The sequence below is a fragment of the Giraffa tippelskirchi genome, chromosome 12, assembly GCF_054371585.1.
Source record: "Giraffa tippelskirchi isolate mGirTip1 chromosome 12, T2T-mGirTip1v1.2.pri, whole genome shotgun sequence".
In the NCBI taxonomy this organism is placed as follows: Eukaryota; Metazoa; Chordata; class Mammalia; order Artiodactyla; family Giraffidae; genus Giraffa; species Giraffa tippelskirchi.
This window is the reverse complement of record NC_137286.1, coordinates 146168132-146193637: the sequence shown is the minus strand read 5'-3', so window position 1 is coordinate 146193637 and position 25506 is coordinate 146168132. Positions and strand designations below refer to the sequence as shown.

At 45.1% G+C, this 25506-nt stretch overlaps 1 protein-coding gene and 1 long non-coding RNA gene across 2 annotated transcripts in view; one reads left to right on the top strand and one right to left on the bottom strand.

The window, feature by feature from the left end:
* The window catches only part of NALF1 (NALCN channel auxiliary factor 1), a 588087-nt gene that overhangs the window by 261297 nt on the left and 301284 nt on the right, over positions 1 to 25506 (top strand). The window lies entirely within an intron of this gene.
* On the bottom strand, positions 4409 to 17840 carry LOC145530317 (uncharacterized). The gene is made up of 3 exons (XR_014071654.1): positions 17632 to 17840; positions 14834 to 15001; positions 4409 to 7668 (listed from the first exon to the last, which is right to left on the bottom strand). It is a non-coding gene; the product is annotated as an uncharacterized LOC145530317 (long non-coding RNA).

The following is a 25506-nucleotide window of genomic DNA, read 5'->3' as shown; positions in this document are numbered from 1 at the left end:
AGAAAAATGCTCTTCCCTTTGGGGTAATTATTGTTTCACTGTTAGGAGTTTTAGACCCAAGAAGAAACAATGTCAGTGAATATGTACAAGTTACTAATTCAGTGGTTATTCTCTGAAGTGGAACATTTTAGTGAACTTAAAACTGTTCCAACTAGAGCTGGATCATTATCTACCTGATAAGACCTGTTGGAGAGACTGCCTTTCATTACTAAATGCAAAAGGTGGAGAGGATGGGAGACTGCACCCTCGTTTCCTGATTCAAGTAGGACAGAGAAGTTAATCAGGTCTGATCTTGTCACCGTTTTATTTATCCTCTTGCTCTAGAACAGAAGCCAGACACTAAATGTGTCAAACTTGCATGTGTGTGCGTGTGTTCAAACACACACACACACACACACACACCACACCCCACCCATCTCTTCTCAAACATACCTTCATGAACTTTGTTGTATACTCAGACTGTGCTCAATCTCAAACTGGAATTCAGTGTGTTTGACTTGTCTTACAGATGGAAAAAGATACTCACCTAAATGCAGTAATTTTTATAGAAGCCCGATATCTTCACACATCCTTCGCAACCACAGTCAGATGGCAGAAAGTCAGGCGTCCGTGTTTAACCGAAGGAAAGAGAGAGAAGGAAGGCTGAGGCCTGCAGTGGAGGTGGAGGAAGTGGGCCAGACCCATGAGAAAATGACACAATGCGGGTGATGAGAGCAAACCAGTCAATCATATGAAGAAGTGGAAACCCCTGCTTACCGTCGTTCAGTTCAGCATCATCCACGTGCTTGTGGAGTCTCTGTTGTTGGCCTTCGTGCTCTGAGATGACTCTGCTCTCCTGGATGTGTAGGAGAGTCAGGGGGTCTGTGCAGAGCTTACTCTGGAGACTGGAGCTCTGGGATGGTGGCCTGGGCCGGGGGCTGGCCCTGGTCTCTCCCTGACCTGGTGGCTCTCTCTTTGCACCTCAGTCTTCTCAAGCACACAATGAACACATTCCCACCAGGCAGCCTTGAAGTCCCTTTGAGTGTAAGACCTTTTTTCCCCCTGGACTCTACTAATTTTGTTAATCTGAGAAATTCACCAAAGTTCTATGACTTCATTCTACTATAAATAATTTTGTATTCCATATCCAAGCAACTTTCTAGTGTTAGTGCAAAATAGAATTTCACAGTGGGTATCGTGTGCTTTAGGTCTCAAATTTTCCCTTACCCTTGACACAGCAAAAAAGAAAAAAAAAAAAGAAAAGGTGGGGGAGGAGGTTAGACCCCCTTTCTAGATCTCAACACAAACTTTATTGCATGCATCCAAGAATTTCATTAGCTTATCAGCTGAGGAGGTATTCCTACAATGTAAGTGCATGATCCTTACAGTATAATTAACAACTATTGACTGCCTCGCTGTCCTGGAGTTCTCAAGGACTTTCCTGTGCTTGCCCTCCACGACTGTTGTCCTTGTTCAGTGGCAAAGTCATGTCCAGTTCTTTGCAACTCCATCGACTGCAGCACACCAGGCTTTCCTGTCCTTCACCGTCTTCTGGAGTTTGCTCAAACTCGTGTCCATTGAATCGGTGATGCCATCCAACCATCTCACCCTCTGTTGCCCTGTTCTCCTTCTGCCTTCAATCTTTCCCAGCATCAGAGTCTTTTCCAATGAGTTGGCTCTTTGTATCAGGTAGCCCACTGTTGGAGCTTCAGCTTCACTCCTTCCAGCCCTCCACGGTAACTGACTTTCATCCCCAGCCTCTGTTCTACTCAGAGTGCAGGCTTCCATTTGAAATTCAAAGATAACATCTTTGCTTCAGAAGGGCTGCTCATGGATACGCAGATTGAAGAACCAGGGTGTCCTTTAGCAGTTTTCAAGCTATGGAATCAACCACAGGCCTTCAGAACAACAGGACCAGGAAGCCTTTTAAACTGTGAGACTTTGATCTGCTGCTAACAGGTCACTAAGTTTTATCTATAAACTTCACTTAACATGAAAAAGCAGAGCTTGATCTCCAGTTAGTGAGTCTAATGCAGGAGTATGTAGCGCCAGATCAATTGTAAAAATGCAGTCACTGACTCACGTGTTCACTTACTTAACAAATTTTTATTGATCGCTTGTATTTTTGGTGCTAGAATTTGGTCTGTTGTCAAAAAAAAAAAGAGACTGTTCTCATGGATCTTATATTCTAGTTGGGGTGAGAAGGGAAGAAACAGTAACAAACAAAAACAGACAATGAGTGATCAAGACAGTAGTCGGTCTTTATCTTTAGGTGAGACGTGGTAGAAGAACGCTGGTGTAGGAGAGCAGACGGATTCTTACAGGATAATTAAGTGCTAAGTAGGAGACTCAAAGGGCTTGACTCACAAGTAGGTTACAGGGCAACAAGTTCAAGAACTTGGCTCTGTTGATTCTGCTCCCCTTTTTTAAAGATTAAAATGTGCTCATAGACTCATCCTGAGGTCAGCCAGCCCAGCCAGCCAGGGCTCAGGGGCCCTGCCTCGGAGGTCTCCAAGCCTTTGGAAGTGCATCTTTCCTGCAAGTGTCAAATTCCTTCTGGCCACACAGCCAGCTGTCTTTGAGATCACCTAAAGGTGACCTGTTGAGTCGGAAATGGTAAAATATATATATATGAAAGGGAAAAAGTTGCTCAGTCGTGTCCAGCTCTTTGTGACCCCATGGACCTAGTCCATGGAATTCTCCAGGCCAGAATACTGGAGTGGGTAGCCTTTTCCTTCTCCAGGGGATCTTGCCAACTCAGGGATCAAACTCAGGTCTCCCACATTGCAGGCGGATTCTTTACCAGCTGAGCCACAAGGGAAGCCCAATAACACTGGAGTGGGTAGCCTATCCCTCCTCCAGCAGATCTTCCTGACCCAGGAATCAACCCGGGGTCTTCTGCATTGCAGGCGGATTCTTTACCAACAGAGCTACACACACACACACACACACACACACACACACACCTTCTGCATTGCAGGCGGATTCTTTACCAACAGAGCTACACACACACACACACACACACACACACACACACACACACACACACACACACACACACACACACACACACACACACCTTTATCGCTAGGTTGTGTCCAACTCTTGCAACCTCATGGATTGTAGCCTGCCAGGCTCCTCTGTCCATGGAGAATCATGGATTGTAGCCTGCCAGGCTCCTCTGTCCATGGGATTCTCCAGGCAAGAATACTGGAGTGGGTTGCCATTTCCTTCTCCAGGGGATCTTCCTGACCCAGGGATCGAACGAACCTAGGTCTCCTGCACTGCAGGCAGATTCTTTACCGTCTGAGCTACCAGGGAAACCCTATATATATGTATCTATTTTTTTTTTTGTTAGGACCAACAGCACTCATGGAGTTGATACAAATACAATTATCTTAAGTTATACAAATGTATACAAATGAAAAAAAAAAAACCAACTTATGTGGAAAGCAAGCCCTGGAGACTTCCGGACATTCCCCCCTACGCTGGCTGGCCTTGGTGCCCCCCAGCTTTGAGCGAGGCAGCGAGCTGTGGGGGGTGCTGTGCAGTGTGTTTCTCCCCCCACCTCCGATCACATCAGGCTGAAGAGCATCTGAGCGACCCCTGCCTTTAGGGCTGTCTCCGCTCAAACTCCAGAGGCCTTGCACGTCTGCGATCGCTCCCAATGGAGTCGTTAAGGTTCAGAGAGACTCGACTGTGACTCCAGAGACTTGCTCACCTCTATTTCGGATGGAGGCTATTTGTGTTGATGTCGTTACTGCAGAGTGTGGGAAACGCTGAAAGTGTTCCTCGTTCCCAACAGAATGTGCTCTGCTCAAGCCTTGTTGCCTGTAAAATTGTGGGTATCTTTTGTGAATGCCCTCTCATAAAACCCTCCCTATTGCCACGAGTAGGGTGAACGTTTTTATAGCGGTTCTTGACTTTAGATGAGAAAAGAGTATCTTCTCAGCTTAACGTCGCTGAGAAAAATGTGCCTACCCCTTAGAAGTTCTCCTAGTGTTAATAACTACTGCCCTTTGAAGGGAAAGACTATACTGGCCTCTATCTAAGTAAATTACAGTTCATGTATGTTAGGATATAAGCACATCTTTTATTCTATCTGGAAAAACAGAATTATCTTTTACCTGAAGAGCGAGGCTCTAGTTATTCGTTGGTGATTTTTGAGCTTGAGAAGCATTTCTTTGCCCTTTAAAAATGTAAATGTTTGAAGTCTATTCCTGTAAGAGGCTGCTAGAGGTCACTAAAATCAATTGCAAAGTTTCACAGGGGAATTCAAAGTTTTTGCCTGGGAAAAGTATTTTGAGCTTATCAATTTCAAGAACAATCACATTAAAGAGAAAAACCCAATTATTCTCCTACTGGAAGAAATAGAAGCCTTGAGAAGTAATAAGTTACCGGGGGAGAAATAAAACAGACCACATCCTGATACTGATGCATATACACATGTGCATTCTTTATCATCATGATAGCGGTCTTGTTTCACAGGTGAGAAAATTGAAGCCCGCTGAGAATAAGTACTGGTTTAAGAGTGAATTTTTGGGGCAGATGTAGGCGTGGAGAGGAGGCTTTCCAACCCCCAGGAATGTTGTTCTTTACAGAATCTCTCTGTGTCTCTTCTCTAGTCCGTTTTAGCCAGGGATCCCTTCTGGATTTGTTTCTACTTGACCCCCTCCTCCTGCTGGCATACCTTCTTGTGGCCACTTGGCTTTGATTTTGCGCTTTTCCCTTCCCTCTTGGGGACGCTGCTTCCTCCACACGTTTCCCTGTTTCTATAATTGAGCCCCAACTTCTGTTCCCGCTCTCGCCTCCCTCCACCCATATTTCAAGTTGCTGTGGTTTGTCTGCATTTTCCCCTTGATTCTCCTTCATTTGTTCCATCTCTGCCTCTTCCGTTTGTTCTCGCACTTCATCCAAAGACACAGTTCCCTATATTTTTTTTTTCTCTCAGTATAACCAGTCTCATCTTCTTGTTCTTTCCTGATTTAGACACAACTCCATGTAAAATAAAAAGCAAGGAAAATGCCCTGTTTGTAGGCATTCACATTCCTGTTGAACCATATGGGTCAATGTAAAACTGAAAACCATACTGGTGATTTCATACATAACCGTGCTCCCAAAACACAGCTGTCGTGTTCCTTTAGATTCGGACACAGTTCTTGTGGGGAGTGGTCCTGAATGGGCCCACTAGGACAGCATCAGCTCCCTGACTTCTGAGCCTTGTCACAGCCTGAGCTGCACGCGGGCCTGAGGCTCAGAAGTCTAACGACCCCGTCTTAGATGCAGAGAATGAAGAGGGCCTGCTGCCTCTAGCCGGACAGTGGATTAGGAAGACTGATCAAAAGAGAAGCCCAGTCCCCTTGCCCTTGACACCCCTCCAACCGTGGAGCAGAATAAGCTGTAGGCTGAATAGATAGGCTGAGCCTATCTATTGAATAAGCCCTATCTGAATCAATGGAGAGGGGCATACTCTATCTTGTCCCTCTAGACAGAGTAGCAATCTGCAGTGTTCAGATGGTTTCAGATGTGGCTGTTCACTTGAGCTACTCTGAAGAGGAGCAGGGTCCAGCCTTCAGGAATAAGCTTAGACCGTACTCCCCTGAGGGTGAGAACCAGCAGCCAGGGTGAACCCAGGAAGGCCTGCTGCACAGAACAGCCTCATGTTGGAAGGACATGGTTTGATGTTTACTCCAGAACCTAGTCAGAAGGCAGAGAGGGAACTTAAAAGGTGACTGGCAATGCTCCTTTTTCATGAAGATTCCCAGTTTGAGAAAGTATGATTATTTTGACAATTCTCTCTCTCTCTCTCTCACAGACATACATATTCATATATTCACAGCTGCTTTATGTTACAATATGCATCTCTAAAACCTTTGAAATCAAAAAATAAATTTAGAACCATTAGATTTTAGACCAGTAAAGCCTTCTGATTGATTAGTTGCATGTTCGAATTTAAGAATGAACCTCTGGATTGCAGAAAGAGAGGACGTTTCATTCCCCCACCCTCCACGAGGACCGGATATGACCTCCATTCTCTCAAAAGCTGCTTCTTTGAGGCCATCTGTGCCAATATACCCCGTATCTCCCGGAACTTGCTAAGAACTGAGAAAGTTCGGAAGATACTGTTCTGGTAAATAATAATGGGTCAAGTATGAGACATACAATAGATGCTTAGAGATCTTCGGGAGAGGTATTTTGATAAGGTTATAAAGAATTTGTAAATGACATTTAATTCTCTCCTATTCTAAAATGGTTATCTGCCTGACATATTCATAGTGGATTAATTTATGCTTTTTATTTGGCCCCGGATGGATAAACTAAATGGAATTAGAATTATACAAGTAAATGTTATTTCAAACCCTCCAGTAGCAGGAAATAGCTTTATAACAGAATTACACAACAGCTGGTGCTGCCTCCAGTGACCGGAATGGTAATGTTTTCTTTTGATTCCCTTGCAACCGCACAGGGCTGTTTAGCTGCACGTTCTTCAAAGACTTTCGGCAACATGAGGCAGAGTTAAGGGATGTTAGGGCTTGATAGGGATAAATAAATAATACGTTACTTGTTTGCATAAAGTGCAATCTCCTCATCTGGGTTCAACTCTGCAAAGTTATGTCCCTGTTTTAAACGGAATAAAACGAGCAACACTGCTCAAATATCACTGTGCAGCCGGATCACCTATGAGACACGTTAAAATGCAGATTCGGGCTCCACGTTCCGGGCTGGGCTCTCAGTGATGCTGCTGGAGTCTGCCCTGCTCTTCCGGGAGCGGAAGTCTCCAGCCCCGTGGGGGTTTGTCAGAACTGACCCGTGAGGTCGTGCCTGGCCTTGAGTCTGCAGATCTAGGCACTTCTGTAGGGGGTTCTGGCTTTTGAGGTGGGGGCCTGTGACCTGAGTCAGCAGCTGCAGCTCACATAAAGTTGTCATTCTCCTCAGTGTCCCAGGGTCACCTTGAGGCGAGGGCTTGATCGCATTCGGTGCTTTCACCCCTCACGTACCAAAGAATGTGCCTTCCACTGACTTCGTGCTCAGTAAATTTTTTTTTCTGACTCAGATTTGAATAAACAGTTGTTAAAACTCGTCAAACTCATTCACTTACATTTGCCTATTTGTTTAAAGAAACCCATCTGAGCTCTCAGTAGGGCCAGCTGATTTCAGAAGTCGGCATTGGCAGTTCTTAGGTGGAACAGAAGGGAAACAAGGCGTGGAAGCTGTGAAGGCTCTACTTGGCTGAGAGATAAACCTGGCTTCCAAATGGAGGAGAGCTCAGAGCACTTGCCCCTCTTCTAGCTGATTTTGCAAAAGCCTTCAGGCTCGGGGCCAGTTTACCTCCAGCCTAGAGCACATGGATGGTCCAAGAACGTCTGAGGACAAAGCCATGTGGTCTTGGAAACAAATAGCATCAGGATGCTGAGGTCCATCTTTGAGGGCGGCATCTGGAGAAGCTACACAGGAGGTCATGGTTTCCAAGATCCACTGGATCCAGAGCGCCTATCAACCGTTTTTTTTCAGAGCTAGATAAAATGGAAACTTTTGTGTTTACATCAGATATCCTCACAACGCCCGGCGCTGCAGCTGCCGTGGGTCGCATGCAAAGCAGAAGAGACGCAGCGAGGGTGAGTCTGTGCAGATCCAAGGCCTGTGAGGTTTACAGGCTCCTGTGTTCTCCAACAGTCCCGTGTTCAGAAACTGAGTGGCAGATAAGGAGAGAACATACAAATTACAAATATGCCCCGACCCTCATTTCTCTTAGAGACAAAACTGCACAGATTCTAGCCTAGGATTCATTCAGATACCACTTGCTGCAGAATGGCAGTGAGGGTTAAAGCCATGCCCACATACAGTGATTCCATGGGCTGTACACCGTCCCCAGAAGGTGTCCAGACAGTGCAGTGGACCCTGGAGCAAGAAACGTTTTTTGTTCCCGAGATCTCAGGGCAAAGTCAGACTAGCAAAATCTCTTCCTTGTTTTCTCATAGACTCATAGGCAGTCCTTGTTAGGTCCTATGAAGGTGATTTTATTGAACATGCTTAAATTCAAGGGATTACGAATTGGCTCCATTTTGCATCTTGTTTTTTAAATCTTAAATGATAAACTTTGGAGAATTTCTTTCAATAAAAGTCCCTGAGTAATAATATAATTCACAAGAGTGAAGAATGTTAAATGCTGGCAAAATGCTGCCTTTTTAGAGTCAACAGAGGGAGGAGACAATGACATCAACACTTAGAACACATTCTGTAGCAGAGGCTTGCATGGGGGCAAGAGGGGGAGGTTTTCTATGCTCTGGGACTGATGAACGTTTCATACCAGAAAGATAAAAAATAATGGGTCATCTTAGAAACTTATGGGTTTGGGCTTCCCTTGTGGCTCAGCTGGTAAAGAATCTGCCTGCAATAAGGTAGACCTGGGTTTGATCCCTGGGTTGGGAAGATCCCCTGGGAAAAGCTTCCCACTCCAGTATTCTGGCCTGGCAAATTCCATGGACTGTATAGTCCATGGTGTTGCAAAGAGCCGCACATGACTGAGCGACATTCATTTTCACTTAGAACCTTAATAATAGCCTTAAGTAATAATGGGTAGGGATTTACAAACTAAAATCTCACAAGAGTATTTGTTCTCACAGTTTCTCCCTTCACATTGCAAGAGTTAAAGGGGAATGTATCGGTAGTAATTTTTGCATTGGAAATGTTAAACAATACCTTAACCAAGAATTCAAAATGAACATCACCCCTGGGAGTAGACAGTATGTGTTTGTAAATATGGTGCCCTGAGAATCACCATTCTGCGTTATTCTGGCCGGAGGCATCAGACAAACCAAGAGAAACATCCTATGAAATGACTTACCCTCGGTCTTCACAATGTCAGTGTCATGGATTGTTCCAGATTTGAAGGAGACTCAAGAGACATGACGACTAAGTACTTTGTACTTGTGGACTGGATTCTGTTTCAGAACTGGGGAATGTTATAAAGGACATGAGTAGACATTATTGGTTTTATGGAATGTGTGTGACGTGAAACCATGGTATTGATGTTACATTTACTGACTTTGATGGCTGCGTTATGTATTGCTGCAATGTAAGACAACAGCCTTCTTCTTTGGATTTAAGACTGAGATGAGCATAAGGACTAATATTATATAAAAGGTTATATACACAGGTATATATATGTGTATATGTGCTCAGTCGCTCAGTTCTGTCTGACTCTGAGACACCACGGACTGTAGCCCACCAGGCTCCTCTGTCCATGGGATTCTCCAGACAAGAATATTGGAGTAGGTTGCCATTTCCTTCTCCAGGGGATCTTTGCAACTCAGGGATCAAACCTGCATCTTCTGCAAGTCTCCTGTATTGCAGGCAGATTCTTTACCACTGAGGTTCCTGGGAATCCTCATATATATATATATATATATATATATACACACACACACACACACACACACCCTTTTTCAAATGGTTCAGGAAAAAAACTGACAAGGTCATTCAACACTTAGAAGACACATATGATCACAGAAGATAATTGTGATATATTATAAAAATAATAAAAGGACATTTAAAAACAAATGTGGCGTTAGTGGTGGGTGGTGTTAGGAAATAAGGCTGGAAAAACTGTGTTGAGAACAAGTAATTAACTTCTCAACCACATGGGGAGTTTATCCTGTTTACATGATGCTCGCAATGAAGACTTTCAGGTTCTATTTTTGAGAAGGTTTTTCCTCTGCCTTAGCTAATATAAGGGTATGAATATTTTAAAAAGACTGGTCTTGGCAGAGCACCAGCAGATCACAGAGAGAGCAGAGTGCGCGAACGCCTCTGTGCGTGAGTGGTGCCTGAGTGTGTGTTAGTGAGTGTGTGAGTGTGAATCGACTGTATTAGGAAGACATTATCAGTAAGGATGTGCCAGTAAACACATAGTTTGGGGATACTGCTCTCCACTTAAAATAACTTAAAATCTAATCCTCCTTCAAGCCATATTAAAAATATACTTCAAACCTTTTAAAAGATTAAAGAGGTGGTTTTTTATTGTTTTGTAATTACTGCAGGAAAACATAAAACATATATAATCTTCGAGTGAAAAGGGCCCTTCTAAGTAATATGGGACATAATGTCAGTATCTATTTGCTTATTTTCAGTGTCCTTGAAAGAAAATAATTAGACAAATCCTTGAGAATTAGTTCTCGTCAGCAATGTCTTTTTCTTCTCTCTCATTCCCGGATCTGATCCCTCCCCTCCCCTCCCGTGTAGACAGTACAGCCCTTCTCCTCTCCTTTCTTGTCTTCTGTCAGCTTGCTTTCTTTTCTTTTTTTTTTTTTTTTGACCTCCTCCTTCACCCATTTTGCCCATCTTCCCCACACCAGCAGTCACCAGTCTGCTGTCTGTGTGTCCATCATGAGCTGTTTTAAATGTTTGTTTTCTAGATTTCACATAAGGAAGGTCTTTGTCTTTCTCTGACGTATTTCACTTAGCATAATGCCTTCTAGGCCCCTTCCTGTTGTCACAAATGGCAGATTTTCATGCTTTTTTATGTCTGAATCATGGAGTTCACTTTTGACCGTATCATAACCAGCACTTTCCTTTGCCGACTCCAAATGCTGCTGTTCCTGGAAGCCTGCAGATTCGATTCGCTCTGCTGGAAAGTCCCACTGGCTTCTCTCACTCAGCACATCCAAAGCACTCTTTCTCCATCGTCCACGTCCTGAGTCCCATCCCCCAGGCTGCCTGCCTCCTTAGTGAGATCGCATGGCTCGTGGTTGCAGAGGGAACCTTGGGGTCCTGTGCCTTCTTGCGTTCCTCAGCTGATTGCACGTTCAGCCCCGTGGGTTCCACGGTCACGGAGTCTCTCCCCTTTTCCTCTCCTTTTCTCTCTTCACACTGACCCTTCTCAAAGCATCATCAGCCTTTCGCCTTGTATAAAAGATTTACGTCAACGTTAGTTTTTAATTTAAGGTTTTACCGTTGGTGAACACTGAAGGAGGATACAAATAGCAGGCCTAGAGATTTTGTTGCTCCGTTTTACATAGATCTAATGCTGAGCCTGTGCTTCATTGCACGACTTTCATTTGACGTTGATTTGCAGAGAATCTCCGTCCTGAGTAGTCGATCCTCCCCTTAACCACTTTCTAGCACGGAGGGCAGTATTGTCCTCCCCCCCCAGGCACCGTGACACCCAGGTCTGACCGTGTTTCCTTCCTTGCTTTGGAAAAGGAAGCTTAGGTCAGAACAACCTATTATTAGATATTTATTTCCTTTATTTCTCCCACATGTATTTTCTTCAATACTTCTCCAATTATTGTCATATTTTACCTTACTCCTTGTGTCTTTGTCAGCTGCCTTAGCTCATTTGCTTTTTATGAGGCAGTTTGTAAGCAATTTAAGGATTATTTCTTACCTGGACGGCTGTCTCTGTGCAGTCCCGTTCGTGCTCTGAGGGGTTCGGAGGTCACTCCCCACAGCCTTCTCTGCCGCCCATTCCTCGACGGCACAGTCTGCTTCTCTCTGCTTCTCTGCATTTGCTCATGCAGTGTCCCCCCCGTGGGGTATCTTACACCACCCCCGCCTCTCCAAACTAGGGTCCAGTTCAAGCATTCCTTAACGCAACGGCAAGAGTAGGGGATGATTTCCTCTTCCAGTGAAAATAATCATGAGTAACCACCATTGTTCTTGGTAGTTTATGTAGGTGATCATATTAGTGTTTCTTTTCAAGAAATGTACGGGACGATTAACACATTTAGAGGTAAAGTTAGCCCGACTGGAATGCCGTATAGACAAGGAGAGACCCAAGTTTTATTCAGATTCACCGCTCATTTTATGCACTGTTTGGGAGCAATTCATTTCTTCCTCCTGAACCCATCTTCATCCTTATTTTTTTTTCTTTCATGGAAGAGTCACAGGGGAAGCTCTGAGAGTCCCTGGGCCAGTGACCTGAGTGTATCCACAGGGATACAGCTTGGGTTTGGGTTCTGTTTCATGTATTCAGTCTTTCTAAATGCCCCTGCTTCTCTGCTATGAAGGACCACTGTGACAATGACAGATCCCACAGAAATGCCAACCCACGGCCACGGTGCGCAGACACAACATTGGCAGCGGGCACTTTGGGTAACATTTTGAGTGTCATTTTTTTTTTAAAAAAAAAAAGAAAATCAGAGTCACTGTGGAGCGTCTTTTCTATTCATCAAACATCAGTTGTTTGTTTTTCGTCTGTATTTTCTTTCACAGCCTGTATGGTAGAAAGCGTGTTGAAATGGGACTTGGGAACCACAGATTTTGTGCCTTAGGAAGATGACTTAAATTTTCTGTGTCTGAGTGTTCTGTTCTGCAAGATGTGTTTTCTTTCACAAAAGGCCATGCTGCTGGGAAACTGACATAACGGAAGGAGGGATAACCGCCCTTCATTTTCCAGGGGAGCAGGGCGAGTTGGCTTCCCCCGTGGCTCAGATGGTAAAGCGTCCGCCTGCAATGCAGGCGACCCGGGGTCGATCCCTGGGTGGGGAAGATCCCCCGGAGAAGGAAATGGCCACCCACTGCAGCATTCTTGCCTGGAAAATCCCATGGACAGAGGAGCCTGGTGGGCTGCAGTCCATGGGGTCGCAAAGAGTCCGAGAGGACTGAGCGGCTTCACTTCCTTTCTTTCTCAGGGAGAGTGTAGCCGGGAGGCCCGGCCTGTGTCAGCGGCTCAGACAGAGCCTCCGGAGCTCTGGAGCCCCGTGTGGGGGTCAGCAGCTCAGACAGAGCCTCCGGAGCCCCGTGTGGGGGTCAGCAGCTCAGACAGAGCCTCCGGAGCCCCGTGTGGGGGTCAGCAGCTCAGACAGAGCCTCCGGAGCTCCGGAGCCCCCTGTGGGGGTCAGCAGCTCAGACAGAGCCTCCGGAGCCCCGTGTGGGGGTCAGCAGCTCAGACAGAGCCTCCGGAGCCCCGTGTGGGGGTCAGCAGCTCAGACAGAGCCTCCGGAGCTCCGGAGCCCCGTGTGGGGGTCAGCAGCTCAGACAGAGCCTCCGGAGCCCCGTGTGGGGGTCAGCAGCTCAGACAGAGCCTCCGGAGCCCCGTGTGGGGGTCAGCAGCTCAGACAGAGCCTCCGGAGCCCCGTGTGGGAGTCAGCGGCTCAGACAGAGCCTCCAGAGCCCCGTGTGGGGGTCAGCAGCTCAGACAGAGCCTCCGGAGCTCCGGAGCCCCGTGTGGGGGTCAGCAGCTCAGACAGAGCCTCCGGAGCTCCGGAGCCCCGTGTGGGGGTCAGCAGCTCAGACAGAGCCTCCGGAGCCCCGTGGGGGGTGGCCGTGTCCTCTGTCGGTCCCGCAGCGTCATTTGGGCCGTACGGCGCCCCATCCCCCCAAGTCTGCCTCTCCAGGACGTTAGGATGTCCCCAAACGTTTATTTTCTGCTCCCACCAGCCGAGGCCCGTTTCTGTCGCTTGTGAAACTTAGAACTCTGCCTGCTGCAGTCGGTTTCTGTGGCCAACAATCCACAGTGAAGGTTTGGAGGAAACTGGGGCCAAGGATGACCGAACTCTCAGTCCTGGAGGCTGCAGCAGATCTCGGGGTTTATGGATAACGGTATTACTCCTGCTGATAACATATCTTTATGGAGAACTTATTATATGTTAGGAACTGAATACGGCTTTTATGTGTTATTCCCTATAATTCATGGAAGACATAGGGTTTCGAATCTAGTGAGAATGAGTTCATTGGAAAGACTTGGCCTACAGGTTAGGGTTTGATGATGATGACAGCCGGGTGTCAAGGGAGGAGTGTCACAGTTGGGGTCAAGTCTATATATTACTGTTTGAAGTGTCCCGAGTCCTGTTGACACTACTGGCAATAACCCCAACTTTCAGTAAGTCTCCTTCACCTTCATAAAGACAGAATTTGAATAACTATTGATGGTAGAAGTAACTTCGGTGTCTCCCGGAATTAGCCGTGACTTGGTGGTAAGCTCTCTCCCTGGCCAACCCTTCAGTTTTCCAGTCCTAATTAATTTGCTTGTGAAGCTACCAGTGGGTTGAGGTTGAGCTTCAAGGAACCGTGTTGACCAGGAGCAGAAGCTCAGTCAGGGCCACCAGTGTGGTCTTTGTGGGTTTACCCACATGGGCCACCGTGATGGATTTTTGGTTTGGAGAGTAGCTGCCCATCTAGCCTGATTTCAGCAAGTTCTCTTTGATGTTGAAAAGAATAGATAATAGCTTACTTTAAATAGAGTGGTAAAGTTAATAAATAGTGATGAGTAATTAAAGGTACTCCAAGAAATGTGTCAAATAAAGATTTTGTTTGGTAAAGGAAACCTTAACAATCTATCAAGGTCCTTTGTCTGAATTATAGAATAGCAGAAGGTCTCAGGCAGGGCCAGAGAAACTAAAATGTCCCAAATGAAGCTTCAAGTGGGAGCTGGTTTTATCGCACACCCAAGAGGGGCAGTTAGGATGAGAAATAGTCGGGAAAGAGCAGGCTCTCCTCTTCCACCAGCTGCCCAGAAACCCCAACACCTTCCCCAAAGTTTCCATCTTCCTGAACCGGCCTGGGCTGCACCTTCCAGTTCGCCTCTCGAAGAGTTAAGCAAGAACTCTGTGCACATACTGTGCCCCTCCACCTGTTGACAGCAGTAGGGCTGAGGAGAGTTCCAAGCTACAGTCAGCCCTCAGTTTAGGTGAACGACTGAATGACAAATGAAAGTTCTTTAAAAAATACCGCCAAAACAATATTCATGTTAAGAAGAAAGCCCCCAGCCGTAAGAATATCAAAGGATAGATACCACATTTTTGGCAGTATTTGAAAATCGAGTTCAACTTTTCAGAACTGGTCTATTGAAGTCTACGATCCCCCAGTCTACTGGGGACAGTAGACGTCTGTGCACCGAAGGGAAACCCAGCACCTGGCTCGGTGGGCGGCCGGGAGTTTGCACTAAGCTGTGGTTCGCACTGAATGCACTTGCTTCTCTTCCCGTGTCAGGGAGTCCTCCTCCCCTCCTCCTTTCTGTCTCACCACCTCCTCTTCCTTCTTCTATCCACTGCTGACAGACAGCACGCCTAATCCGAAGGAACTGTTGAACAATGAAACAGACAGGAATTCAGCATTTTCTGTATGGTCTCTTGAGTTTTAATGTTAAAGGAAAGAACAAAAAAAGGTCTAATCCGATTATTATTTCCCAAGGCTCTCCCCCATATCTGCAAAAAAATAAAAATAAAAAGTGGCACATTTTTGAAGATAAGCAAACAGAAATATTACCAGCCTCACATCTGTGGCCAATATAACCTTTTCTCCCCCCTCTATCTCTCCCTGTCTTTCTTTTATTAATCAATTGGTATGTCTCCAACAGACCTATACATATAAGAATTTGGTTGAATCCTCTTGTGCCTAAACAACTTTAGCTTAAACATAAAGCCAGAATAACCTTCAAGACAAGAATGTATTATACCAAGATAGAATACATTCTTGGATTAAACAAACTTTACTGATGTAGGATTTGAGAAGATTCAATAGTAATTTGTGCAAAAAAAAAAAAATTATTTAAATATATTCCTGAGCTCTTTTAAGTAAACTTGGGACATTTTAAACATGCATCATTCTTATCTAGTCATTAAAAATGGACCTGCTTAACTGTTGGTGGGAGTATAAACTTGTACAGGCACTATGGAAAACAATATAGAAATTCTCCAAAAAAATTTAAACTAGAACTGCTGTATGATCGCGCAGGCCTACTTCTCAGTGTATAATGAATATTCAAAGGGATTAAAATCAGGATCTCGAAGGGATGTCTGCACCTCATGTTCACTGCAGCATTGCTCACAATAGCCAAGATGTGGGGACAACCCAAGTGTCCCTTGACAGAAAGGAAACTGGTACATACGTATAGCGGAACATTGTTCAGCCTTAAAAAGAGGGGTATCCTGCTACACGCTGGGGTGTGGATGACCTTTGAGGACACAGTAAAGGGAAATAAGCCAGTCGTTAGACGACAAACTGGAGAAGGTGATGGCACCCCACTCCAGCGCTCTTGCCTGGAAAATCCCATGGATGGAGGGGCCTGGTGGGCTGCAGTCCATGGGGTCGCTAGGAGTCGGACACGACTGAGCGACTTCCCTTTCACTTTTCACTTTCGTGCATTGGAGAAGGAAATGGCAACCCACTCCAGTGTTCTTGCCTGGAGAATCCCAGGGACAGCGGAGCCTGGTGGGCTGCCGTCCATGGGGTCACACAGAGTCGGACACGACTGAAGTGACTTAGCAGCGGAAGACAAACACTGCATGATTTTACTGCTTACATGCTGTATCTAAAGTAGTTGGACTCTTTGAAGCAGAAAGTAGCGAGGTGCTTGCCAGGGTTAGGGGGAGGGGAATGTGGGTCTCGGTTCTGTAAAATGGAAAACCTCTAGAGTGCACTGTCCCACACTGCGGCTGCAGTGAACAGTACTGGCGTGTACAATGAAAAGTTTGTTAAGAGGACAGATTTCATGTTATTTGCTGTTTGCTGCAATGAAACAAACACGCAGAAGGAGATCTACATCGTTTCTAATGGACCATATGTTTTGCTAGCTACTGAGTCAAACATGACTTAGCCACTGAACAACAAAGATCTTTATATAACCTTACACCGTTGCAGGCAGTAAGACTGAGGTCTTCTAAATTTACTCTCTAAAGCCTACTGTTTTCCTAATTCAAATAGGTTTCCCCCCCGTTATTCACAATTATGTTCATTATTCTTAGGGGGCATACCTAATGAATGATGCGCTGGTTAACAATGAGGCAATTTGAGCAAGCGGAGAAAAGTGAATGATTGTTATCCAAAGTGGATTTGGGTTTCCTGAGAGCTTCCCAAATCTGTTTTACTATAATCAAACGTTTTTCTCCTCCTCTCACAAAACAAACGTTGAGGGATAATTTGCATGAAGAAGTTTGTATGATCCTGTTCCAGCGCCTATTCTAATGGTTGGGGGGTGGAGGATGGATCCCAGGATAATTAAGCAGCGCGCCAAATGATGGATTGGGTTCTGGTGGTTGCTGCCAACTAGAATCCTGAGAGAGCTGCGATAATCACTCGAGTTAAAGCGGGTTTCACAGCTCGACGTGGCCTCTTTTCCTGTCATGTGTAGGAAGAGGAAAACCTCTCTGAACAGCACCTCCTGGGTAGTTGGGCTCTCTCTGAGCCTTCCTCGGGCCTGGCCTGCCTGCAGAGCTGGGAGGGTGCTTGGCTTTTCTTTTCTGCAGTCTTGGTTCCTCCCTTCTTAGCATCCTCCCCACGGGTGCCTGGCACACCGCACCCAGCCCCATGGACCAGCCTGATGGTGCATTCTGCCTGGGGAAAAACCTTCCCTCCACCGAAGCAATGGCATATTTATCATGATGCCTGGGTGACAGCTGGAGAGGGAGTCATAGAGACACGATATAAAACTGCGGGCAGCGAGCAGGGTTGGGGAGCCAGGAGCAGCGGCTGCTAGAGAGGAGGAGAGCCATCAAGCTCTGGGGTCAAAATGTGTGTCAATGAAGCATCCAGTTTGACGGGGGCCAAGGCGGAGCCCCGGGGTCTCCAGGCTGCAGAGGCTCCAACCGCCCTGCCTTCCCTCAGCCCTCCCTGGGCTGCAGGCACTCAGTGGTCTGTGCTGGGGGGGACTGGTGTGCTCGGCCCTGACCTTCCCCACTCCCTGTCTGAAGTTGCAAGGCCTCGGGGACTCACCAGATCCTCCCTCTGAAGTATTTTTAGTTTTCCCCTGTGGCCTTTTCCCCAGGACAAAAGACGAGACACAGTTCTGTCCTCGCAAGCAGTCTACAGAAAGCTGGAAACACAGCTTCCTTCTGATGCAGCCCACAGCTGCATTGAATTCTGAATCCTCTGGGCTTGGCTCAGACCCCCTGCCATACATCAGGAAGCCCTGCACTATGCCCGGTGCCATCTGTAATGTCCCCTGCCCATCCCCACCTCTGTGAGGTCATAGAAGCATCTCCAGTTACAAACAAGGAAACTGAGGTGTGTAGCGGCTGACCAGGGAGGGAGTCAGCAGGGGTGCCAAGGCCAGGGGCCTCGACTTCTGCCTCGGTCAGGTCGTGAACGTGCCCTTTAAGCAGGATGAGCCCCACCGGCTGGTGCTAACTGGGGCAGGATCGGTTTAGAATCCGGCTGTGAGAGCCACAGGGTGTGCCTTCTTTCTTATAAATGAAGCAGAGTTGAGAAGGCCTCCATGTGGGATACCTTTGGTGACACTGTTTGCCCCAAGTGTATCAGTAAGGTGTCTATAAGTGAATGATACGCGTCATTTAATGTCTGTTTGACTCATTCAGGCCTCCCAGGTGGCACTAGTGGTGAAAGAACCCGCTTGTCAACGCAGGAGACAAGAAACGCAGGTTCCATCCCAGGGATAGAGGAGCCTGGCGGTGTAAAGTCCATAGGGTCGCAAAGAGTCGGACATGACTGAAGTGACTTAACACATACACACAAATCACTGGTAAAACATGAATCTTTTACTTTCTAAAAATATGATGTAACTCTATAAACATATTCTAAATACCCTTAAGATTAAAGTACAGACTGAAAACTGGCAGACTATAACATAATTATCCATCTTTTTCACATGTTCTTTCTCTTTGTAGGACTACTACATTCATTATGAATATATATATATTATAGTTCCCTGAAATTTGTATAATGGAGCAGGGCTGAAGTTGGGAATATTTTTGCTGTATCTTTAAGTGATGTTCCCAATGTCTTCTGTTTACAGGAAGGCAATTCCCACAGATAAGCTCAGTTTATGTCCGTAGCTTGTATCTTTTGGAGAAGCATTTAAAATCACTGAATTCTCTTCTGTAAAGGAGGAGATTCTATTACATGATCTGTTTGTTTTCCTGATATGTTTGCTAACACAAATATATGGATTTAGTTAAATAGCTATATAGTGATATTTTGAGTCTTGAAAACAAGCATAAAATATACCTATTACATATTGTATATCATAACCTGTATTTATAGCATGCACACATATATACATACATTATATATAAAAAGTAATGTACAATGTATAAATGTATTTACATAGTATATGGTTATATGTATAAATGGATATATGGAGATAACAGTTCAGTTCAGTTCAGTTCAATCATTCAGTTGTGTCTGACTCTTTGCAACCCCATGGACTGCAGCACGCCAGGCCTCCCTGTCCATCACCAACTCCTGGAGTTTACTCAAACTCACGTCCATTGAGTTGGTGATGCCACCCAACCATCTCATCCTCTGTCATCCCCTTCTCCTCCAGGGTGGTGGAGACACCTTTAAGGGCATGTGGTGCCTCCCTTAGATGGACGGCAGAGATTGGCCCTCAGGGTGGAGGAGGGATTTGTAGACAGTGCTCACAATAAAGACGGTCCCTCCACTGTTTCTTCTTGGTTAATAGCCTTTCCTTCTGTGATCCCTTGTCCTACCACCCGTGGTCTTGCAGACACAGCTCTTCCATCTAGGTTTTCTAAATATCATTTTGTTTCACTGATGGCCTCACGGGATTTTAGACTTGATCAATAATTTCAGTTTAATATTAGCACAAGCATTTCTTTACCACTCTGTTAAAATCTGTGTCACACCCTAGATGGAATCGCTCCCATGCGGTCCCCAGTGTTGAATGCCGAGGATGAGCTGTAGGGAGGGGCAGCGTGTGGGGGTCGGGAACATGGGCTCTGCGGCCACCAACCTGTAGTTTAAGCCCAGGGCTGCCCTTTGCAGCCTGTGTTGCACTGACAAATCACACCTCAGTTACCTCATCTATAAAATGGGGATAATGATGGCAGCTAACCTCGCTGCGGTGAGTATTAATTAAGTGAATTTGTGTAAAATGCTTTTCATATGACCTGGCTAATGGTAAACACAAAATAATCATAGCTATATTATTATTCAACAACAGATTAAAAAAAATTGGTAATCCACAGATGGTATCTATTATAGACTCTTTAATTACAAAATTATTGAAACATGTTATTCTAATACATATTAGAAAATGGAAAAATATGAAATTTTGTAATAGAATTCCTCTTTCCTGGATTTCAGTTTCAGTAGAGTGTTTCCCTATAAGGAAAACAGTAATAACAACTCCTTCACCACCTCTGCCCTTTTAACTCACATAACTATGGTAAACTAAATTATTATATGTGTGTGTACTCTTCTGATTGTCACAAAAGTACAGTTTACAGTCTACATTTTGTTTATAAATTACGAGTATTATTGAAAATGAAAGTCACTCAGTGGTGTCCAACTTTTTGCAACCCCATGGACCATACAGTCCGTGGAATTCTCCAGGCCAGAATACTGAAGTGGGTAGCCTTTCCCTTCTCTAGGGGATTTTCCCAACCCAGGGATCGAACCTAGGTCTCCCGCATTGCGGGCGGATTCTTTACCAACTGAGCCACAAGGGAAGCCCAGGAATACGGGAGTGGGTAGCCTATCCCTTCTCCAGCAGATCTTCCCAACCCAAAAATCGAACCAGGGTCTCCTGCATTGCAGGTGGATTCTTTACCAGCTGAGTCATGAGGGAAGCTCTGAGTATTACTAATGACCTCCATATATGGGACATTTTCCAAGAACGAGATTAGAAATATATATTTTTATCACTTTATTTTCTAATTTTGATAAGTATTGTTATACCCACTTGCAAATGAGGAGGTAGTTTTCCCTGGTGGTTCAGATGGTAAAGTGTCTGTCTGCAATGCAGGAGACCAGGGTTGGATCCCTGGGTTTGGAGATTCCCTGGAGAAGGAAATGGCAACCCACTCCAGTATTCTTGCCTGGGGAATCCCATGGATGGAGGAGCCTGGTGGGCTACAGTCCATGGGGTCGCAAAGAGTCGGACATGACTGAGCAACTTCGCTTCACTTCACTTCAAGATGATTAGAAAGTTGGAATGACTTTCTGATGGTCACACAGCTAGTATTTGAGTTGGATTTGGAAAATCAGGCCTGCCAACATTTTTTCTGCAAATCACTCTGCCACATTTCCTTCCTATACAATAAAGTGACAAATATGGTATCAGGTAGCCAGGTAAGTGCTACTTGGAAGGGGAGAGTGGGAAAAGAGAGATGTCAATTTTAATACATATATTTTATGCATTGTATATTTCCTGGATATCATCTATCACAACATTTCTATTTTTTTCTTACACTTGTATTGATATATTTGACAAAATTGCTACTTTTTCCTATAGGTAGCTTTATATACTTTGTCAGTGGGACTTTGTTTATCTAGTTTTCTTTTTCTTTTTAGTTCAATATTGGTCTTTAGAGGGTTTCTTTTTAGGCATAGCAAGCCTGGATGGTTAGGTTGAAGACAGAGAAGAGAATGGGAAACAGAAGCGATAACAAAATAATTAAACTTACCTCGTAGCAAGGCATTATTGATTTGTATTTGCAGTGTTCAAGGTTGCAGACACAGGATTTTTGCCCCCTGGAAGTGCAAATAAAAAGGTCAATATAGAGCATGAATGCACAAATGACTGTAGTTTTAGGACAGCTGATCCTAGTTTAAAATTAAATAATTCAGGCTATTACAATCTGGACATGTAACCCCCATGAGATCAATTAAAAAGAAGTGTGTGAGTGATGTTTCTGGGCAAACCTGTGTTAGAGAAGGCTGAAAAACCATAACGAGGTGGATTTGTGCTTGCTATTGACTACTCTTGCTGGTGGATGAACACGGCGGGCTATTTATTAAAAGCCTGAAGTTCAAGTGGCAGCCTCCCACAATACCAGCCTGCAGAGGAGGAAGACTGACAAATCACCACAGCCTTGACTGACAGTGGCCTTCGTGGGCACAGTGGCCCCACGGCCCCAGGGGCTGGTGAGAGTTACAGGTGATGCTGGGTTGTTGGCTCTCACTCCCCAGGAAGAAGGGAGGCCCGCCAGCTTCCAGCCCTCTGTGAGGACTGCAGGAGCAAGCTGGGAATTGTTCTTAGACATACTGACACCTCAGTGTCCAGGACATGCTTGCTTTTATTTGATGAACAGAAGCCTGCAAAAATGCCATGTGGTCCTTTCCAGAATGGTATCTGCTATTGGAAAGAAGCTCTACTATTGGGCACACTAGTTATTAAGGGTATCTCTAGGTGCCAAGGGGCTTCCCTGGTGGCTCACTCAGTAAGGAATCTGCCTCCAAAGCCGGAGACCCAGATTCGATCCCTGGGTGGGGAAGATTCCCTGGAGGAGGGCATGGCAACCCGCTCCAGTATTCTTGCCTGGAGAATCCCATGGACAGAGGAGCCTGGCGGGCTACAGTCCGTGGGGTCACGAAGAGTCGGACATGACTGAGCGACCAACACTTGCCTCCTTGTAGGTGCCAATGCTAGATACGTTCCAGGGTGATGAGCCTGCAGGAAGAGTTGTGCGTAGAGCCTGTCTCCTGCTCAGACACGAGCCTGCTGAATGTTTTTGTTGCTTAGCCCTTGAGGCCTTCACATCCCTGCCGGCCTGCCTGCCTCCTTTCCCGGGAGGGCTCTACTGTCGGGTCATCCTCACCCACCTCCTCCCAGCTGCAGCGCATCAGACTCCTGGCTTCCACAGCCTTCGCACCACGGAGGTTCGTGTCTGCAAACATGTCTGACCCCCAACTCCGTTATCTGCTCCCCCCTACTCATCCTTCAGGCCTCGAGCTCCCTCAAAGTACTGTGGGAGGGAAGTCTTTTTCAGGGAGTCTTTCCTGGCCTCCCCGCTCCCTCCTCCTGAGATCAGCTCCGGTCCCTACTGGGCTCTCAGGCAGCCTGGGGTCTCCAGGGGCACGGTCACAAAGTGCCTCTGACTGTGCTGCCTGCAACAGCAGAGGCGTCTGCCTTCATCCCCGGAAGCTATTCGTGTGAAACCAGTGTTGGCAGGACCACGTTCTCTGCAGGGGAGAGTCTGGGCCCTGCCCCTCCCCTGGCTTCCGGCGTTGCTGGTAACGCTTGGTGCCCCTTGGCTGAGAGACGCATTGCTCCTGTCTCTTCATCTGGCATCTCAGGGCGTTCTCCCTGCATCTTGCAGCATCTTCTTCCCTCCATGCAAATCTGTCTCTGTATCTCTCCCTTCTTACAAGGAGACCAGTCTCACTGGATTAGGGTTTAGTAGGATTGGACGGGAATGACCTCCTCTTAACCTGACTCCATCTACAAGGCCCCATTTCCAAATAAGAGCACACTTAGGAGTCCTGGGAGATAGAACCTCTACATGTCTCCAGGGAGGGACACAATTTGACCCATAGCCCAGAGCAAGCCAGCACAGACTGCCAGTGCACGCCGGTTGTGTGTGGTTGCTCTGTGTTCCACGTCCGTCCCCTAGAGCAGACAGGACCTCTGTTAGTTCACCTCTGGCTCCGTCTGGCTCTGCCGGAAGCAACTGGCACACAGTGAATGCTGCAGAATTTTTATGAGGGCATCCCTCTTCTACCCCTCACCTCCTGCGTGCGGTGCTCCGGTCTCCCCCTGGAGTGGGGGTCAGCAGCAGGCTCCTCTGTGGAGGGGAGGGGGCCAGACCTTTACACAGAGGCAACAGTAGGAGGGGGTTTCCTGCAGTGGTCACTGCAGGTGGAGCCCGCGATGGCATTCTGGCCAGTTTGACCGAAATATATGTCGTTAGACCTGATTTGTCTCAGTGTAGTGGCAAAATGGCTTAGAAGAAACTGGAATTCTGACTTTGGAAATTGCTCATGCTTCTATTTTGCCTTTGAGATATTTTTGTTTATTACAGTGGGAAATTGTGAGGAAAATTGCTGTTTTTCTTCATTTTGGATAGTTAAGACATCTATTCTCATTTACAGCTAGACTCATTTGAAGTAAAGAAGTCTGTGAACTGGGAATACAGAACATATTAAAATAACATCACAAATGCCAAGCTTTTCTAACGGAAGGATCTGGTAAAATCAAATCCTTTGGCTGTCTCAGAAACTGCATTTGCAGATTTGAGGGCCCTTCCCTAAAAGCAGGTGTCAGCTCACCTCCTTTATGTTAGTGGTCTGTTTTTAGACAGTTCGCTTAGAATGATTTTTCATAATTTCATTTGTTCTACATATAGCTTGCTATTATCATGTTTGCACATTCTGATTGTCTGACTAATTCCAGCAGAAGGATGCATTCTGATATGTTTGAGTATCAAGATGCTTTGTTTATATTTTGACTTTATTCCCTGACTGGAAACACCACCCACTGTTAGGTTTAAAAAAAACACTTTTGGCCATATGTATTGACAATAAAAATATTTTATCATCTATAGATATTTAACACTTTAAATTGCCACTATATTTCCACTGTTTCACTTCTAACTCAAGTTGAGAACTCTAAAACTTGTTACATATAAACAGTATATATAAACTTGTTATACACACACACACACACACACACACACACACGTGTGTGTGTGTATGACAGATTTTTGTTTCTTTAGGGAGATACCTATTAAGCAAAGGTCTCTGACAGTTGACTGAATTATATTTGCCTTTTCATATAAAAGGTAGAGGACATACCTGGGTCATTTTTCCCATGAGTAGGTCTTAGTAAATACACTTGAATCTGCAATATGTGGTTTTTATTTTGTGGTTCTTGCTATTTTAAATAAAGTGAACTGGAATGGAATCATAACATGTAATGTAGCTTTTAGTTTCAGGTTTTAGTGCTCAATGCCCCTTGAGTTTAGTTGATTCAATTTGGTATCTGTTATAGGAACTGTTTGTTCTGAATTTAGGAATAGAATTTACCCTGAGAAATGACATTGTTTGTTTCATGTTTCAAAGTGCACAAGCTTAATGATAATCCTGTTTAATGTGAATGCTGTAGCCATACAATAATTGCATATACTTCTAGTGTGCAGTTCACTCTAACAAAAGACAACAGTTTGACTTTTAATATTCATGAAGTCTGTTGAAGAGTTTTTGATCTGCATATACATGGGATGACTTCAACTGATATCTCTAACTGGGTGAGTCAACATGGCTTTTTAGAAAACAGAGATGAGAGACTTAACAAGGTTTACCAAGATGATAGGTTAGATTGAGATTACTAAAAATCGTAAGGAGAAAGGGGATCATGACAGATGAGAGGATTAAGAGTTTATATAAATTATCACAGAATATAAGCTCTCTAAATGCCATGGCTTCTAGTGTTTTCTAAATATGAGTTAAAATGATAAATGATAGCATCATTTTAATAATCCAAAAGTGTAATATTTAGCACAATTTTTAAGAAAAACTGTAAGCTAATAATTTGACTTTTATCTTTTATTTTTGTGAAAAGGTTTATGGAATTATCTAACAACTATATGTAAAGAATAACTTGTATGTTGCTTTAATTTTATTTTCAGTTAATATCGTATATTGATGAAAAGCTATGGCCTTGGCCTCATACTAAACCCCATGTAAAATAAGTAAATAGATTTGGCTGAGAGGAAATAATAACAATGAAGTTTGCTTCTTTTCCAAAGTGAAAATACTTGCTGACCAAATCTAATTCAGTTAATATTTTTTTAAGAAACCAACTTTATAGATACATAATTCACATACCATACAATACACCCATTTAAAGTATACAGTTCAATGGGCTTTAGCATAGGTTCATATATG